Source organism: Ascaphus truei, unplaced genomic scaffold, assembly GCF_040206685.1.
Source record: "Ascaphus truei isolate aAscTru1 unplaced genomic scaffold, aAscTru1.hap1 HAP1_SCAFFOLD_3191, whole genome shotgun sequence".
NCBI lineage: Eukaryota > Metazoa > Chordata > Amphibia > Anura > Ascaphidae > Ascaphus > Ascaphus truei.
The window spans coordinates 4,637-23,666 of record NW_027456171.1 but is presented as its reverse complement, the minus strand read 5'-3'; the positions used below and the strand labels follow the sequence as shown (position 1 = coordinate 23,666).

The window sequence follows — 19,030 nt, the reverse complement described above, 5'->3', positions numbered from 1 at the left end:
CCTTGGGTCAATACTTCATACAGCAGCCACACTCTACTCATGATGTATTGAATCAACAAAAACCTGCATGGTACAGATCACAGGAAGGGTAGAGTAGAGGGGAATATGTCCAATGCGAAACCCTTAGCAGCTGGATTGTGTGGAGTCAACAAAACGACAAATACTAAATGAGAAATATACACATTGCTTATCTGTCTCTGTGTAGTCATTTTCCTCCTCTTCAACTGTCTTTCAAAATTTCTCTTCTGACAGAAAAGAAACACATGGCTTCAATATTCACTGTTCTTCCCTCCTGAAATAAAAGTTAAGCATTGCATGGTTATGATCATACATACAATGAACCTTGCGCCAAACCATGCGATCCAAAGTAAATCCACCTCCCTCCCATAGCTGTGTTCCTTCTAGAGCTTCTACCACACAAGTCATTAATGTTCGTGACACTGTACTGCAGTCACAGTCTGCACACAAAGTACTGAATCAATTACATCACACTGAAAAGGCAGTCTACATGATGCAATAGTTAACCATAATAACTCTGTCATGCAAATGACAGGAAAACCTATATGTATATCATTAGGGGAGAGGGGAAAAATAATTAAAAAATAAGTGCGACAAATAAAAACAGATTATAGGAAAGTAAATCCTTGCCCTGGGAACTTTACAATCTAATAGAAATGTTAGAAGACTTAAAGAGAGGCAGCAGTTGGGGGAAGAAGTGCAGTAGATGACAATGCTTGTCCTTAATGGTGGGTACAATTAGTAGAAAGCACATCTTGGGAACAATAGTTGTTAGCAGTGACTGTGGGTGTGGGACAGTAGCCACGAGTCAAAGTTTTTTAAATGCTTGATTTAAGTCGTGAATTTTAAGATTGGTCTTACATGTGGGTGGAAGAGGTTATGTTGGCATATACTGAGTGTGAGGAAGTTTCACATGTACGGTGCAGTGATGGAAAATGGTTTCAGGCAAGTGAGAGAACAGTAGAGGTGAAAGAAGTTTACAGGAGACAGTTATGGTTATAGTGCAAGAGACAAGCAAGGGCATAACGAGAGATCAAAGATGATATGCAAGAAGGAGCAGATTAATGGAGAGCCTTAACAAAAAGGTAAGGAGGAGAACTTTGTAGGTGATACAAAAACTTGATGGGATGCCAGGACAGGGATTTAAGGAGATGAGCAGAGACTGTTGTGGGAGAAAGTGAGATAATTCAAGCAGCAGAGTTTTGCATAGGAGAAAGTTGTGAAGCATGGAGGCCTGTTAGTAGTATGTTAAAATAACCTATAGGATAACAGTATACATTGGAGTTTTAGCAGTAGGTTGAGAGGGGAAAGGGAAGATCTTGGCAATATTACAGAGAAAGAGGCAACACATTTTACCCATAGCCGTGCATGTGAATGGAGATGGAATTGAAGAGCCAAATGTTACTCCTATGCAACATGTTTGATGACAAGATAGATGGTAGTACTGTTTACTGTGATGGAGAAAGGGGATAATATGAGCCCAGTGTTAGACATTAAGTTTAAGGCAGTGGAGTGCCATCCATGAGCATATAGCCAGGAGACAACCCAAGAGTAGGGACTGGATTGCAGGAGTGAGAACAGGGGTGGATAGATTTGTGTGTGTATCATCCGCATAGAGATTATATCTAAGGCCAAAAGCATTGATGAAGTCACCAAATGATAGTATGTAGAGAGAAAGAGAGATCTCAGAACAGAGCCCTGATGTATACCCACAGACAGATCAATAGAAGACGAAGACATGTTAGCAACAGAGATGGAGAATGTGTAACAGGAAAGTTATGATGAAAACCAGGATAGAACTTTGTTACTGATACCAAGAGAGAGTTTAGAATATGAAGGAGGAGAGTGATTGAGAGCATCAAACGCAGCCGATAGATCAAGTAGGATTAGTAGGGAAAAACCTTGGGAATTAGCTTTAAGCACAGTCTGTAGAACGTGCTGTACGAAAGGCAGGTTGTAAAGGATCCAGGAGGGCATGTGATTTAAGAATGTTGACACTAGCAATTAGAAGGCAAACAGCATGAGGGATACAGAGCGGTAGTTAGTAAGGCACATAGGGTGTAGTTTGTTTCTGACAAAAGGGTGACCGCTACAGGCTTAAAGTAAGAGGGCAAAAATCCAGAGAATAGGGAGAAATTGAAGATGTGGGTGAGAGTGGGGACTAAGAGATGCAGTAAGGTGTGAGGGGATACGATCTAGAGGGCATGTGGTAGAGGGAGAATAGAAGATGATTAGCTTCCAGCTCTGTAAGAGAAGAAAAGGAGTCAAGTGCAGAAGGAGATTTGGGTAGAAGGAGAGAAGGGGGAAGGGACAGAAGGAATCTCCTTTTGGGTGGCATCCACCTTGCCTCTGAAGTAGTCAAATGCTTGAGGAGAAGTGAAGGAAGGATGGCAAGTGGGAGGAGAAGGTCAGTGGAGGGAGTCAAATACAGAGAAAAAAAACAGCGTAAATTAAATTTGAGTGTTGATGAGTGTGGAAAAAAGTAGTGTATTTAGCCCTAGAGAGCAGCTTTATACAGGACAGGAGACATTTTTACTGTAGAAAAATCAAACAAAGTGTGAGATTTCCTCCGTAGGTATTAAGAACAGCGAGTGGAAGTGTGATGAGTGTGTTTGGGAATTTAGCCAAAGGTGTGGGTTAGAGGGATGAGTGTGTCAGAGCCTATAGGGGGCATATAGATAGGAGGATAGCATTGTAAGAGTTAATAAGATTGTTAGTTTAAGCAGAAAGAAAGAGAGAGAAGAGAGAAGAGAGGTTAGAGTAGATGTCAGAGGAGAGTTTAATTAAGCAGAGGCAAATCAGTGGGACAGGTAAGATGCGGTGAGGGGAATGACTGATTGTGACTGATGAGAGCAGAAGAGGTTATGTACAACTAGAGCCTTGTTAGTAAGAGTGGACATTCCAGAGGGCACAGGAGAAGGGAAGAGAAAAGTAAGGAAAGGAATGTGGATTACATTAGATAGGTTAACACTCTTAGTAGGGAGGCCTGATGTGTATATGAGCCGGTCCAAGATTATAAGAGATATCCCCCAACATCAGCGAGCATAGAAGGAGACACAGAGATAGGTGTAGAGAGAGACAGAGATAGGGATATGTAGAGAGAGAAGGGCGTCAAGAGAATGAGACAGATAGGCGTAGAGAGAGGAGACATAGAGAGAGGGGGCTTTGAGAGGGGGGCGTAGAGAATGAGGGAAGGTGGAAGAGAATAGGATGTGCAGGAGTGCATTTCATTGAGCAGTGCAGAAATAGCTGCAATAGAGGTCTGTACAAATGGTGCTTTGTGTAGACACATGCAAAGGTAGGGGAAGGAAAGTGTATAGAACATGTGGATAAAAGCAGGAGTGTGGAAGTTAGAGAAATTAGAAAAGTTTTACAGAGGAGTGAGGAAACAGTAAACAGAAAGAACAAGAGAGAGGTTACATTGGGATGACGTGCTGTGGTAGAGAGAAATGCTAGGAGAGAGCCTCCAGATATTAGAGGACATGAATTGAGAGAGCAAATGTATAAATCAAAACCGGAGGGGGAGGTATAGCACGAAAGCTTGCACAGCAGTTGATGAAGATTATAGTCTTAAAGTTGCGTGTACCTGTCAGGGCACTCAAGAAGGTCAATGCTCACAAGTGCAGAGTTCATGAAGAAATGCTGAATCCAGTTCCCCTCCAATTTAATTTTAATATAACTTTTTCATTCTTCATTACTGCAAAAAGCAAACAAAACAAAACCACATTGCATTACTATTTTCAAAATGGATTGAATGACATATTCAACAGTAACTGTGTGATGCCAATATTGCCTTCTCACTCGTAGGCCAGTACGGTCAGGTACCCAGTACTGATAAAACAATAAGTGCCCGTACTAAGTACCAATATGAATTATAAGGAAATGTAAAATCTCCAGGTCTCTCTCCATCTCTGCAACAGATATATGGATAAGCCCATATTAAGGCATCACGTGACCGGAGCCGTCACTGACTGGGTATACGCAAAGATGCAGGGAGATGCAAAGAAAGGGAGGGAGACAGGGAGAAGATGGGAAACGGAGGGAGGCACGGATGGCAGGCCTCTCTCTTTCACTGGTGCATGCAAGGAGCTGGTCCCAACATCCACAAAGTGTGTGTGTATTATTGGTTGTGTTTTATGGTGGTAGGAGGATAGTGTGTATATTGTGTGTGTGTGTGGGAGTATTATATTGTGTGTAGGGTATTATAGTGTGTATATTATGTTGAGGTGCAGAGGAGAGTGTTAGATTGGGTATCTTGTGTTAGGGGGTATTGTGTATATTGTGTTTAAGACTATAATATTATTGGGGAGATTATTATTGAGGAGGTATTAAAGTGTGTATTGTGGGGAGTATTAGTGTATGTATTATTTGTGGGTGACAGATGCTGTGGGTAGGCCAAGAGTACGGGCCAGACTAAGGTGGAGACTTTCTGTACTCTGCATACAGGACTCTACATGCACTGCAGAGGTGAAATTCCCCCAACTCCAATTTGCTACACTCTCCAAGAGAGAATATTGTGATCAGAGGTGGAAGATGAGCAGGGTCACTGCCCAGGGAGTAGCCTGTCAGGGGGCATGGAAATCTCTTTTGGTGCGTATGTTGCCACGTGGCATTGATTGACCGGTCAATTAGCACTGCTTCCTATCACAGTGACATGATCCGGTGCTGTGATCGGTTGCAGCGCTGACCAAGGTGTGTTAGTGCAGCAATTTACAGGGAGGGAACAGAGGTTGTGGGTGACAGATGCTGGGGGTAGGCCAAGAGTACGGGCCAGAGCAAGGTGGAGATATTCTGTACTCTGCATGCCCATCCTGCATGCCCAGGACTCTGCATGCATGCCAGTGGCTGTGGGGTGTGTGTGTGTAGGTATGCCAAGTGTCAGTGTGCATAAGTAAGTGTGCTGTGTGTGTAAGTAAGTTTGCCTGTGTGGCAGGAGGTGTAGGGGGGTGGGGGGCGGGGGGCGGTTCAGCTGGAGGACTTTACCCAGCACAAAAGCACATAGATGCCTCTGATTATATCACCCCAAATGCTGATAATATCCTGCTGTAGATGCACTTTACAGAAGATGATACAGATGTCATCAGTGTTTGGTGGGTTCATTAAATCAATCCATCATATAATAGCCACACTGTGCATATGATGTACTGAATCAGTAACACCAATCACAGGAAGACATCTCCATGGTAGGGGTAGTGTTGAAGTTAACAAAATATGTCCAGCACTGTGGTGTGGAGCCCATACATAATAATTGTGCACATTACCAGAACAACATATTGTCAACTGCATGATCATTTTGCTGCTTGTAGTGTATACTCTTGTCCTGTGCAGTGTTGTAGTAGATCCGTCTCTTCGGTGTTCACTGCAATAAAAGTAAGACATTGCATTAATATTACAGAAGTTTGGGGGCTGAAATCCCACTATGCTAATGACAGTTTCCCTTTGCATAAGATTCTTGTGATTATATCTCAATGATGATCAATAACAACTACATCATAACACAGCTGCTCTATACAGAATATGTATTTGCCATCAATGGTCATGGAGGCAATATGTCACACAATGTACATATATAGCAAGGATTATTTCTTCCTCTGGTGTATTATGATGGGAGGGTGAGATTCTGCATTATCAGCATCAGTAAATCTGTAGGAAACTGAGTGATATTCTATTTTTTAATGCAATATTAGGGTAAAATAAAGCTTGCTGTATCTATAGCCATGCTCTACCCATGATGTGCTGAATCAATGACTGCAGAGCGATTTAGAGTGGTAAACATGACTTGAACTCATCTCTGAATAGAGGGTAGCACAGTAGTGCAGAGTAGAAGGTGAATGTATCTCAAATGGAAACCCTTAGCAGCTGTGTGGGGAGTAGACAGTACAGACTGACCAAGTAAATAGTAAAAAGTAGTAACTTCAACATTACTTGGTTTTGTTCTCCACTCCTGTTTTTCTGTTCTTTAAATCACTAATACTGATGCCATATGTAACCTGTACTGAGAGTTATATACTCTACTGGCCTAGATCAAATTAAATGATGCAAACAGGATCCCTCCCACTCAAGATTCATATGATTGCACCACCTCAACCTTTCATAGCAATAACATAGAACTGCAGCAGTGCGCTACTGCACATGTTCTTGTTATGAATGGTAGTAGATGTGGTCCTTGGGTCAGTACTTCATACTGTAGCCACACTCTATTCATGATGTATTGAATCAACAAAAATCTGCATGGTACAGATCACAGGAAGGGGTGGAGTAGAGGTGAATATGTCCAATGCGAAACCCTTAGCAGCCGGATTTTTTGGAGTCAATAAAACGACAAATACTAAATGAGAAATATACACATTGCTTATCTGTCTCTGTGTAGTCATTTTCCTCCTCTTCAACTGTCCTTCAATTTTCTATTTTGCAAGAAAATGAACACATGGCTTCAATATTCACTTCTGTTCTGCAGTCTTTCCTCTTGAAATAAAAAAGTTAAGCATTGCATTATTATTATTATAATTATTATTGACGATACATACAATGAACCTTGCTCCAAACCATGTGATACAAAGCAAATCCACCTCCCTCCCACAGCTGTGCTCCTTCTAGAGCTTCTACCACACAAGTTATTCATGTCAGTGAAACTGTACTGCAGTCCCGGTCTGCACACAATCTACTGAATCAATGACATCACACTGTGTCACACAATGTCATGCTAACGACAGGAAACAATCTTTGTATATATCTTTGTATATATAATAATAATAATGATAATAATAATAAAAAAAATAAGACAGGACAGACACTCCTACATTGCAATCAATAGAAAATAACTGGGACAGGCACTTCAAGGATGCATACGGTCCCGGATAAACTGTAGCTACCTATACACGTGTGCCTTGTCTCTAGACTCTGCATATATCTCTATTTATATACCACCCATTGTGTACTCAGCGCTTTACAAGAGAGACCAAAAAGTACAGGAAATTATTATACAATAAGTTCAACAAACAAAAACAGACAATAGGAAAGTAAATCCCTGTCCTGGGTAGTTTACAATCTAAGAGAAATGTAAGGAGACTTACAGAGAGACAACAGGTGGGGGAACAAGTGCAGTAGATGACAATGCTTGTCCTTAATGGTGGGTACTTGTAGTATAAAGCACTTCTTGGGAACAATAGTTAGTGACTGAATGAGTGACAGTAGCAACGAGTAAAAGCTATTGAAATGCTTCATTTAAGTTGTGAATTTTAAGGTTGATCTTAAATGTGGGTGGAAGAGGGTATGTTGGCATATACTGAGTGTGTGTGAGTTTCACAGGTAAATTGATGGGAAAGGGTTTCAGGCAAGAGAGCGAGTGCGCAGTAGAGGTGTAAGAAGTATAATGGAGACAGTTATTAGTAGAGCTTAGGAGACGAGGAAGGGCATAACGAGACCAAAGATGATATGTAGGAAGGAGCAGATGAATAGAGAATAGTGTTGGACTGGGTCCTCAACTATAAAAAAATGGGTAACGGGTACCCGGCCAAAATGAAAGGTTCTACCCGGTCGGGTACACGGTTTGGCACTTACCTTCCGGGTGGCGGTGACATCTAGGATCAGCAGCAGTCCTGTGACGGTGGCAGCATCTGTGGTGTCTTCAGCCGGCGGGGGAGCTGCAGGCTCACAGACACAGCTTACCTGCTTCGGTGCTGTGGAAGTGATTCCTGCAGCTCCCCCCGCCAGGTGAAGACACCTCTGATGCTGCCAACATCAGAGGACTGCTGCTGCTGATCCTAGATGTCTTAGGAAAGGTAAGTATAAAAGATTATTTCCAGCTGCCCTGACATTACCCGACGCCGGGTATTACCCGGCCAAGTCCACTTCTCAGTGGCCGGTTTCGAGTAATGTCCGGGTAGCTGGAAATGTGTCGGGTAACGCCGGGTACTCGGTACACCACTAATAGAGAACCTTAACAAAAAGGTAAGGAGGAGAACTTTGTAGGTGATCTGAAACTTGATGGGAAGCAAGGAGAGGGATTTAAGGAGGAGGAGGAGATGAGCAGATACTGTTGTGGGAGAAAGGGAAATTATTCAAGCAGCAGAGTTTTGGATAGATTGCAAATGAGAAAGTTGTGAAGCAGGGAGCCCTGTTAGCAGTATGTTAACCCATACGATAAGGGCATGCATTGGCGTTTTAGCAGTAGATTGACAGAGAAAAGGGCAAATCTTGGAAATATTACAGAGAAAGAATCGACAAACTTTAGCCAGTGTCGTGAATGAAGATGGAAAGGGAAGAGTCAAATGTTACTCCTAGGCAATGTGCTTTCATGACAGGATGATGGTAGTACTGTTTACTGCGATGGAGAAAGGTGATATTAGGCCAGATTTAGGGGGAAATATGAGGAGCTCAGTTTTAGACATTAGGTTTAAGGCAGAAGAGTGTCATCCATGGAGGATATAGCCAGGAGGCGACCCGAAACTAGGAACTAAATGGCAGGAGTGACGGTAGGGTGGATAGGTGTGTGTATCATCTGCATAGAGATGATATCAAGGGCCAAAATAGTTGATAAGGTCAACTAGTGATAGTATGTAGTGAGAGAGGTCCCAGAACAGAGTCCTGAGGTATACCAACAGACAAAACAACAGGAGACAAAGACACGTTAGCAACAGAGATGGAGAATGTGTGATGGAGAAGTATGATGAAAACCAGGATATAAGTTTGCTGCGGATACGAAGAAAGAGTTTAGAATATGAATGAGAAGAGTGATTGACAGTATCAAAAGCAGAAGAGAGATCAAGCAGGATTAGTAAGTAAAATGGACCTTGGGAATTTTCTTTATGTACATAATTGGTTACATTGGGAAAGGCAGATTGTGAAGGGCCCAGAGGAGCATGTGATTTAAGAATGTTGATCAAACGGGAGATCACAAGACGTTCTAGCAATTAGGAGGCAAATGGTAGGACGGATACAGGGCGATAGTTAGAAATTCACACAAGGTCAAGGTTATTTTTGAGAATAGGGGTGACCACTGCATGCTTAAAAGGAAGAGTTGAAAGAGCCAAAGGATATGGAGGAATTGAAGATGTGGGTGAGAGTGAGAATATAGGATTGAGAGGGCATGTGGTAGAGGGAGAAGAGAAGATCAGGTTCCAGCTTTGTGACAGGAGAAAAGGAGTCAAGAGTGCAATGAGATCTAGATAGAAAAAGAGAGAGGGGGAAGGGAGAGAACGAATCTACTTGTGGATGGCATCCACCTTGCCTCAAGTGAGCAAAGGCTTGAGGAGAAATAAAGGATGGATGTTAAGTGGGAGGAGAAAGTCAGTGGTGGGACTCAAATACATAGAAGACAGTGTGAATGAAATTGGAGTGTTGATGAGTGAGGAAAAAGTAGTGTTTGACCTTAAAAAAAGGAGCAGAGTTTTACAGAACAGGACAAAGGTTTAGTGTAGAAAATCAGACTGTGAGATTTCCTCCATAGGTGTTAAGAGCAGCAGTGTGATGTGATGAAGTGTGATGACAGCGTGCTTGTGAATTAAACCAATGCATGGTTTAGGCTGCGTCTATAGTAAGCACACAACAGAAGGCAAAGTTAGCGCATGCCTGTCGCTCCAGCAATCCCCGCACTGAGGTCCGAGGCGACGGGGAGGCCCTGCATCGCTCGCACGCACTGTGGACGACCAAGCGTGTGCCCATGATAATCACGGCCTTAGAGGGATGAGTGTGTCAGAGCCTAGAAGGGGCATATAGATGATGGAGGAGGAGGGAGGAGGAGATGATAGCATTGTAAGAGTTAACAAGATAGTTAGTTTAAGCAGAAAGTGAGGAGAGGTTAGAGATAAGGGTAGATGTCAGAGGAGAGAGTTCAATTAAGCTGAGGTATCGAGTAGGACAGGGGTGAGGGGAATGAGAAGTGGTGGATGATGAGAGCAGAAGAGGTCATGTACAAATAGACCATGTTAGTCGTAGAGCAGACATTCCAGAGGGCACGTGAGAAGGGAAGAGTAAAGTGAGACAAGGAATGTGGATTACATTAGATGGGTTAATACGCTTAGCAGGGAGGTGGAGAGAGAGGCAAGAGGCAGAGGGTGGTGTAGGGGTAGAGGAAGAGATGTTGCATGTACCTTGTCAGAACATTAAAGAACGTCAATTCACACTAGTGCAGAGTTGATGATGAAATGCTGAATCCAGTTCACGTCCAATTCAATTTTAACAGAACTTTTTCATTCTTCATTACTGCAAAAAAAAAGTAAAAAACAATGCATTACTATTTTCAAAATGGATTGAATTCCCCCACCAATGACTATGTGTTACCAATATATCCCTCTCAGTCCCACTGCAGCACATACTGTACCAGTGTGAAAGTAAGAAGGTACACAGTACCGGTAAAACAATATGTGCCGGTACTATGCACCATATGAATTATAAGGGGATGTAAATCTCCCAGTCTCTCTCCATATCCGCAACAGAGCGGGCTCCGGTCAGTGGCATGGATGCCCATATATGGGTATGCTCATACACTGGCGACACACTTTATTCGAGCTCGGCTAGTCCCACGAATTCGGGTATATCCGGGTGTATTGAGGTTTGTGACTGTTTTCTGCCCGAGTGCATTGAGGTATTTTCCAAGCAGGGATTGAAGCATTTTATTCCTGCTGGCTGCAATACTGCACAGTATATATATATATACTGCATTACAATTCATGAATTTATGCCATCTGGTAGACACGCGAAGCATTGCAGCCTATTAAATCCTAATCATTATCATTTAACAGATCAGCCGCCCGTCAGCCAGGCATGAACCCAGGCTGGGAAGGCAAACGCAACGGGGCTTGTCAGAGGTGAGGAGCGGCGCATTCCAGGTATCTGCCAGGTACATACTGGGTATTTGCTCGAATAAAGTGTGTCGGTGCAGTATTTGGGCATCCCATGTCACTGACCGGAGCCGGCTCTGAGTATAGGGATATATGCGGAGACGCAGAGGTGCAAGGAAATGGGAGGAGGCACGGTGAGAAACAGGGAGAGACCACAGGAAGATAGAGGGCAACAACTTCCACAAGGTACTTGTATGGGTATAATTGTTTGTATTTTGTGCAGAGGGGGTAATTTCAGATAAAATACAATTCTCCACCCTCTACGAAACAATTCCACTTTGTTCAGTAAGCCAGAAAGTCTTGGTCCCATGTGGACTGAATTTAATGCAAATAAGGTCCTTAATACACAAGTAAAGAATAAAGTTACTTATTCTCTACTGTAAGAAGTGCCACATTGCCCACTATTTGGGTCCTGTGCCCAGATTGTGACCATGCATGGCAGAGGTGAGATTCCCCCAACTCCAATTTGCTACACTCTCCAAGAGAGATAATTGTGATCAGAGGTGGAACTAGGGGAGGGTGTGAGCAGGGTCACTGCCCAGGGAGTAACCTGACTGGGGGCACGGAAATCTCATTTAGTGCATATGTTGCGGCACTGCATTGATTGACCGGTCAATCTGCACTGCTGCCTGTCACAGTGACATCCTGATCGGGCACTGTGATCAGCTATAGCACTGACCCAGGTGAGATAGTTCAGCACTTTACAAGGAGGGAACAGATGTTGTGGGTGACAGATGCTGGAGGTAGGCCAAGACTGTTGGCCAGAGTAACGTGGAGACTTACTGCACTCTGCATGCCCATCCTCTCCCTGACATCAGGGGAAGGAAGTGGCCCTGGGGTGTGTGTAGGTATGCCAGATGTCAGTGTATGCATAAGTAAGTATGCCTGTGTAGTGGGAGGTGTAGGGGCGTTAAGCTGGAGGACTTAAAACAGGCACAAAAGCACATAGATACCTCTGATTATACCGCACCAAATGCTGATAATATCATGCTGTAGCTGCACTTTACAGAAGATGATGCAGATGTCATCATTGGTTGGTGGGTTCATTAAATCAATCCATCATATCATAACCACACTGTGCATATGATGTACTGAATCAGTAACACCAGGAAGACATCTCCATGTTAGGAGTAGAGTTGAAGTTAACAGAATATGTCCAGCACTGTGGTGTGTAGCCCATAAATAATAATTGTGCACATTACCAGAACAACATACTGTCAACTGCAAGATCATTTTGCTGCTTGTAGCATATGCTCATCCTGTACAGTGTTGTAGTAGATCCGTCTCTTCAGTGTTCACTGCAACAAAAGTAAGACATTGCATTAATATTACAGACGTTTGGGGGCTGAAATCTCACTTCGCTGCGGACAATTTCCCTTTGCATAAGATTCTTGTGATTATGTCAATGATGATCAATAACCGCATCATAACACAGCCGCTCTATACAGAAGATGTACTTGCTCTCATTGGTCATTGAGGTAATACGTCACACAATGTACAGATATAGCAAGGATTATTTCTCCCACTTGTGCATTATGGCATTATGATGGGAAATGTTGTGAGATTCTGCATTATCAGCATCACTGAATCTTTTGGAAATTAAGTGATATTCTATGTTTTAATGCAATATTATGGGTGATCAGCCGGTAAAATAATAATAGCTTGCTGTATCTGTAGCCATGCTCTACCCATGATGTGCTGAACCAATGACTGCAGAGAGATTCAGAGTGCTAAACATGACTGGAACGCATCTCTGAATAATGGGCAGCAAAGCAGTGCAGAATAGGAGGTGAAAGTATTTAAAATGGAAGATCCTTAGCAGCTGTGTGGAGAGTAGACAGTACAGACTGACCAAGTAAATGGTAAAAGGAGTAACTTCAACATTACTTGGCTTTGTTCTCCACATTGAAGCTTTCCTCCTCTTTAAATCACTAATACTGATGCCATGTGTAACCTGTACTGAGAGTTATATAATCTACTGGCCTAGATGAAACCATATGATGCAAACAGGATCCATCCCACTCCAGATTCATAGAATTGAACCACCTCAACCTTTCATAACAATCACATAGAACTGCAGCTGTGCGCTACTGCACATGTTCTTGTTATGAATGGTAGTAGATGTGGTCCTTGGGTCTTTACTTCATACTGTAGCCACCCTCTACTCATGATGTATTGAATCAACGAAAACTTGCATGGTTCAGATCACAGGAAGGGGTAGAGTAGAGATGAAAATATTCAATGTGAAACCCGTAGCAGCCGGATTGTGTGGAGTCAATAAAACGACAAATACTAAATGGTAAATGAGAAATATACACATTGCTTATCTGTCTCTGTGTAGTAATTTTCCTTCTCTTCAACTGTCCTTCAAATTTTCTCTTTTGCAAGAAAAGGAACACATGGCTTCAATATTCACTTCTGTTCTGCAGTCATCCCTCCTGAAATAAAAGTTAAGCATTGCATTGTTATTATGATAATACATACAATAAACCTTGCTCCAAACCATTTGATGCAAAGCAAATCCACCTCCCACCCACAGCTGTGCTCCTTCTAGAGCATGCATGTCAAACTCCAGTCCTCGAGGGTCCCAAACAGGCCAGGTTTTCAGTAGGGATATCCTGAAAACCTGGCCTGTTTGCTGCCCTCGAGGACTGGAGTTTGACATCCTTGTTCTTGAGCTTCTACCACGCAAGTCATCCATGTGAGTGACACTGTACTGCAGTCCTGGTCTGCACACAATCTACTGAATCAATGACATCACACTGTAAAGGCAATCTACAAGATGTATTAGTTGTCCACACTTCCGAAATGTTACTTTTATGTCCAAATCACTTATTCCCATGACCTGATATTTGTATTTGTTATTTATAGGATTGTCACAAAGAGTTGATGAGGTCACCAAATGATAGTATGTAGAGAGAAAGAGAGATCTCAGAACAGAGCCCTGATGTATACCCACAGACAGATCAATAGAAGACGAAGACATGTTAGCAACAGAGATGGAGAATGTGTGACAGGAAAGTTATGATGAAAACCAGGATAGAACTGTGTTACGGATACCAAGAGAGAGTTTAGAATATGAAGGAGGAGAGTGATTGAGAGCATCAAACGCAGCAGATAGATCAAGTAGGATTAGTAGGGAAAAGTGACCTTGGGAATTTGCTTTAAGCACAGTCTGTAGAACGAGCTGTACGAAAGGCAGGTTGTAAAGGATCCAGGAGGGAATGTGATTTAAGAATGTTGACATTCTAGCAATTAGGAGACAAACAGCAGGAGGGATACAGGGCGGTAGTTAGTAAGGCACATAGGGTGTAGGTTGTTTCTGAGAAAAGGGTGACCACTACAGGCTTAAAGTAAGAGGGTAAAGAGCCAGAGAATAGGGAGGAATTGAAGATGTGGGTGAGAGTGGGGACTAAGAGATGCAGTAAGGTGTGAGGGGATACGATCTAGAGGGCATGTGGTAGAGGGAGAAGAGAAGATGATTAGCTTCCAGCTCTGTAAGAGAAGAAAAGGAGTCAAACGCAGAAGGAGAATTAGGTAGAAGGAGAGAAGGGGGAAGGGACAGAAGGAATCTCCTTGTGGGTGGCATCCACCTTGCCTCTGAAGTAGTCAAATGCTTGAGGAGAAGTGAAGGAAGGATGGCAAGTGTGAGAAGAAGGTTAGTGGAGGGAGTCAAATACAGGGGAAAAAAGACAGCGTAAATTAAATTTGTGTGTTGATGAATGTGGAAAAAAAAGTAGTGTGGTTTGGCCCCAGAGAGCAGCTTTATACAGGACTGGAGACATTTTTACTGTAGAAAAATCAAATATCAATTGTGTGATTTCCTTCATAGGCATTAAGAACAGCGAGTGGAAGTGTGATGAACATGTTTGGGAATTTAGCCAAGGGTGTGGGCTAGAGGGACAAGTGTGTCAGAGCCTAGAGGGGGCATATAGATAGGAGGATAGCATTGTAAGAGTTAATAAGATTGTTAGTTTAAGCGGAAAGAGAGAGAGAGGTTAGAGTAGATGTCAGAGGAGAGTTTAATTAAGCAGTGGAAAATCAGTGGGACAGGTAAGATGGGGTGAGGGGAATGACTGATTGTGAATGATGAGAGCAGAAGAGGTCATGTACAACTAGAGCCTTGTTAGTCAGAGAACGGACATTCCAGATGGCATAGGAGAAGGGAAGAGAAAAGTAAGGAAAGGAATGTGGATTACATTAGATAGGTTAACACTCTTAGCAGGGAGGCAGAGGCAGGGAGGCCCGATGTGTATATGAGCAGGTTCAAGATTATAAGAGATATCCCACACATCAGCAAACATAGAAGGAGACACAGAGATAGGTGTAGAGAGAGACAGAGATAGCTCTATGTAGAGAGAGAGGGACGTAGAGAGAATGAGACAGATAGGCGCAGAGAGAGGGGGCGCAGAGAGAGGAGGCGCCAAAAGAGGGGGCGCAGAGAGAGGGGGCACAGAGAATAGGATATTAAAGAGTGCTTTTCATTGAGCAGTGCAGAAATAGCTGCAATAGAGGTCTGTACAAATGGTGCAGTGTGTAGACACATGCAAAGGTAGGGGAAGGAAAGAGGAGAACATGTGGATAAAAGCAGGAGTGTGGAAGTTAGAGAAATTAGAAAAGTTTAACAGAGGAGTGAGGAAACAGCAAGCAGAAAGAACAAGAGAGAGGTTACATTGGGATGACGTTCTGTGGTAAAGAGAAAATGCTAGGAGAGAGCTTTCAAATATTAGAGGACATGAATTGAGGGAGCAAATGTATAAATCAAAACCTGAGGGGGAGGTATAGCACGAAAGCTTGCACAGCAGATTATAGTCTTAATGTTGCGTGTACCTGTCAGGGTATTCAAGAAGTTACATTCTCACAAGTGCAGAGTTCATGATGAAATGCTGAATCTAGTCCCCCTCCAATTTAATTTTAATATAACTTTTCCATTCTTCATTACTGCAAAAAGCAAACAAAACAAAACCACATTGCATTACTATTTTCAAAATGGATTGAATGGCATATTCAACAGTGACTGTGTGATGCCAATATTCCCCACTCACTCGTAGTGAAGCACATATTGTACTAGTGTTGAAAGTAGGCCGGTAGAGTCAGGTACGCAGTACTGATAAAACAATAAGTGCCCGTCGTAAGTACCAGCTCCGCAACAGTGCGGGCATCACATTAGTGACGTGGATGAACATATATGGATAAGCCCATATTAAGGCATCACGTGACCAGAGCCGTCACTGACTGGGTATACGTAAAGACGCAGGGAGATGCAAGGAAAGGGAGGGAGAGAGAGAGACAGGGAGAAGATGTGAAACGGAGGAAGGCACGGATGGAGGGAGTTCTTCCGAGCTTCTGCGGGCCTCTCTCTTTCACTGGTGCATGCCGGGAGCTGGTCCCAACATCCACAAAGTGTGTGTGTATTATTGGTTGTATTTTATGGGGGTAGGAGGGTAGTGTGTATATTGTGTGTGTGGGAGTATTATATGGTGTGTAGAGGTGCAGAGGAGAGTACTAGATTGTGTATCTTGTGTAAGGGTGTTGTGTATATTGTGTTTGGAGCTATAATATTATTGGGGAGATTAGTATTGAGGAGGTATTATAGTGTGTATTGTGGGGAGTATTAGTGTGTGTATTGTTTGTGGGTGACAGATGCTGGGGGTATGCAGCAATCCCTGCACTGAGGTCCGAGGCGGCTCTGCATCGCTCGCACACACTGTGGATGACCAAGCATGTGCCCATGATAATCATGGCCTTAGAGGGATGAGTGTGTCAGAGCCTAGAAGGGGCATATATATGATGGAGGAGGGAGGAGGAGGAGGGAGGAGGAGGAGATGATAGCATTGTAAAAGTTAACAAGATAGTTAGTTTAAGCAGAAAGTGAGGAGAGGTTAGAGATAAGGGTAGATGTCAGAGGAGAGAGTTCAATTAAGCTGAGGTATCGAGTAGGAAAGGGGTGAGGGGAATGAGAGGTGGTGGATGAGAGCAGAAGAGGTCATGTACAAATAGACCTTGTTAGTCAGAGAGCAGTCATTCCAGAGGGCACGTGAGAAGTGAAGAGTAAAGTGAGACATGGAATGTGGATTACATTAGATGGGTTAATACGCTTAGCAGGGAGGTGGAGAGAGAGAGGCAAGAGGCAGAGAGTGGTGCAGGGGTTGAGGAAGAGATGTTGCATGTACCTTATCAGAACATTAAAGAACATCAATTCACACTGGTGCAGAGTTGATGATGAATCCAGTTCACCTCCAATTCAATTTTAACAGAAATGTTTCATTCTTCATTACTGAAAAAAAAGAAAAGTAAAAAACATTTCATTACTATTTTCAAAATGGATTGAATTCCCCCAACAATGACTATGTGTTACCAATATATCCCTCTCAGTCCCACTGCAGCATATACTGTACCAGTGTGAAAGTAGGAAGGTACACAGTACCGGTAAAACAATACGTGCCGGTACTATGCACCATATGAATTATAAGGGGATGTAAATCTCCCAGTCTCTCTCCATATCCGCAACAGAGCGGGCTCCGGTCAGTGGCATGGATGCCCATATATGGGTATGCTCATATTTGGGCATCCCATGTCACTGACCGGAGCCGGCTCTGAGTATAGGGATATATGCGGAGACGCAGAGGTGCAAGGAAATGGGAGGAGGCACGGTGAGAAACAGGGAGAGACCACAGGAAGATAGAGGGCAACAACTTCCACAAGGTACTTGTATGGGTATAATTGTTTGTATTTTGTGCAGAGGGGGTAATTTCAGATAAAATACAATTCTCCACCCTCTACGAAACAATTCCACTTTGTTCAGTAAGCCAGAAAGTCTTGGTCCCATGTGGACTGAATTTAATGCAAATAAGGTCCTTAATACACAAGTAAAGAATAAAGTTACTTATTCTCTACTGTAAGAAGTGCCACATTGCCCACTATTTGGGTCCTGTGCCCAGATTGTGACCATGCATGGCAGAGGTGAGATTCCCCCAACTCCAATTTGCTACACTCTCCAAGAGAGATAATTGTGATCAGAGGTGGAACTAGGGGAGGGTGTGAGCAGGGTCACTGCCCAGGGAGTAACCTGACTGGGGGCACGGAAATCTCATTTAGTGCATATGTTGCGGCACTGCATTGATTGACCGGTCAATCTGCACTGCTGCCTGTCACAGTGACATCCTGATCGGGCACTGTGATCAGCTATAGCACTGACCCAGGTGAGATAGTTCAGCACTTTACAAGGAGGGAACAGATGTTGTGGGTGACAGATGCTGGAGGTAGGCCAAGACTGTTGGCCAGAGTAACGTGGAGACTTACTGCACTCTGCATGCCCATCCTCTCCCTGACATCAGGGGAAGGAAGTGGCCCTGGGGTGTGTGTAGGTATGCCAGATGTCAGTGTATGCATAAGTAAGTATGCCTGTGTAGTGGGAGGTGTAGGGGCGTTAAGCTGGAGGACTTAAAACAGGCACAAAAGCACATAGATACCTCTGATTATACCGCACCAAATGCTGATAATATCATGCTGTAGCTGCACTTTACAGAAGATGATGCAGATGTCATCATTGGTTGGTGGGTTCATTAAATCAATCCATCATATCATAACCACACTGTGCATATGATGTACTGAATCAGTAACACCAGGAAGACATCTCCATGTTAGGAGTAGAGTTGAAGTTAACAGAATATGTCCAGCACTGTGGTGTGTAGCCCATAAATAATAATTGTGCACATTACCAGAACAACATACTGTCAACTGCAAGATCATTTTGCTGCTTGTAGCGTATGCTCATCCTGTACAGTGTTGTAGTAGATCCGTCTCTTCAGTGTTCACTGCAACAAAAGTAAGACATTGCATTAATATTACAGACGTTTGGGGGCTGAAATCTCACTTCGCTGCGGACAATTTCCCTTTGCATAAGATTCTTGTGATTATGTCAATGATGATCAATAACTGCATCATAACACAGCCGCTCTATACAGAAGATGTACTTGCTCTCATTGGTCATGGAGGTAATACGTCACACAATGTACAGATATAGCAAGGATTATTTCTCCCACTTGTGCATTATGGCATTATGATGGGAAATGTTGTGAGATTCTGCATTATCAGCATCACTGAATCTTTTGGAAATTAAGTGATATTCTATGTTTTAATGCAATATTATGGGTGATCAGCCGGTAAAA

General features: G+C 43.1%; 1 long non-coding RNA gene across 1 annotated transcript; it reads right to left on the bottom strand.

Annotated features, from left to right (window-relative positions):
- Nucleotides 1–201: 201 nt before the first annotated feature.
- Nucleotides 202–18,797, bottom strand: LOC142483314 (uncharacterized). The gene is made up of 10 exons (XR_012797300.1): nucleotides 18,581–18,797; nucleotides 17,033–17,136; nucleotides 15,690–15,800; nucleotides 13,178–13,297; nucleotides 12,062–12,157; nucleotides 10,110–10,221; nucleotides 6,366–6,483; nucleotides 5,280–5,377; nucleotides 3,605–3,715; nucleotides 202–292 (listed from the first exon to the last, which is right to left on the bottom strand). It is a non-coding gene; the product is annotated as an uncharacterized LOC142483314 (long non-coding RNA).
- Nucleotides 18,798–19,030: the final 233 nt, after the last annotated feature.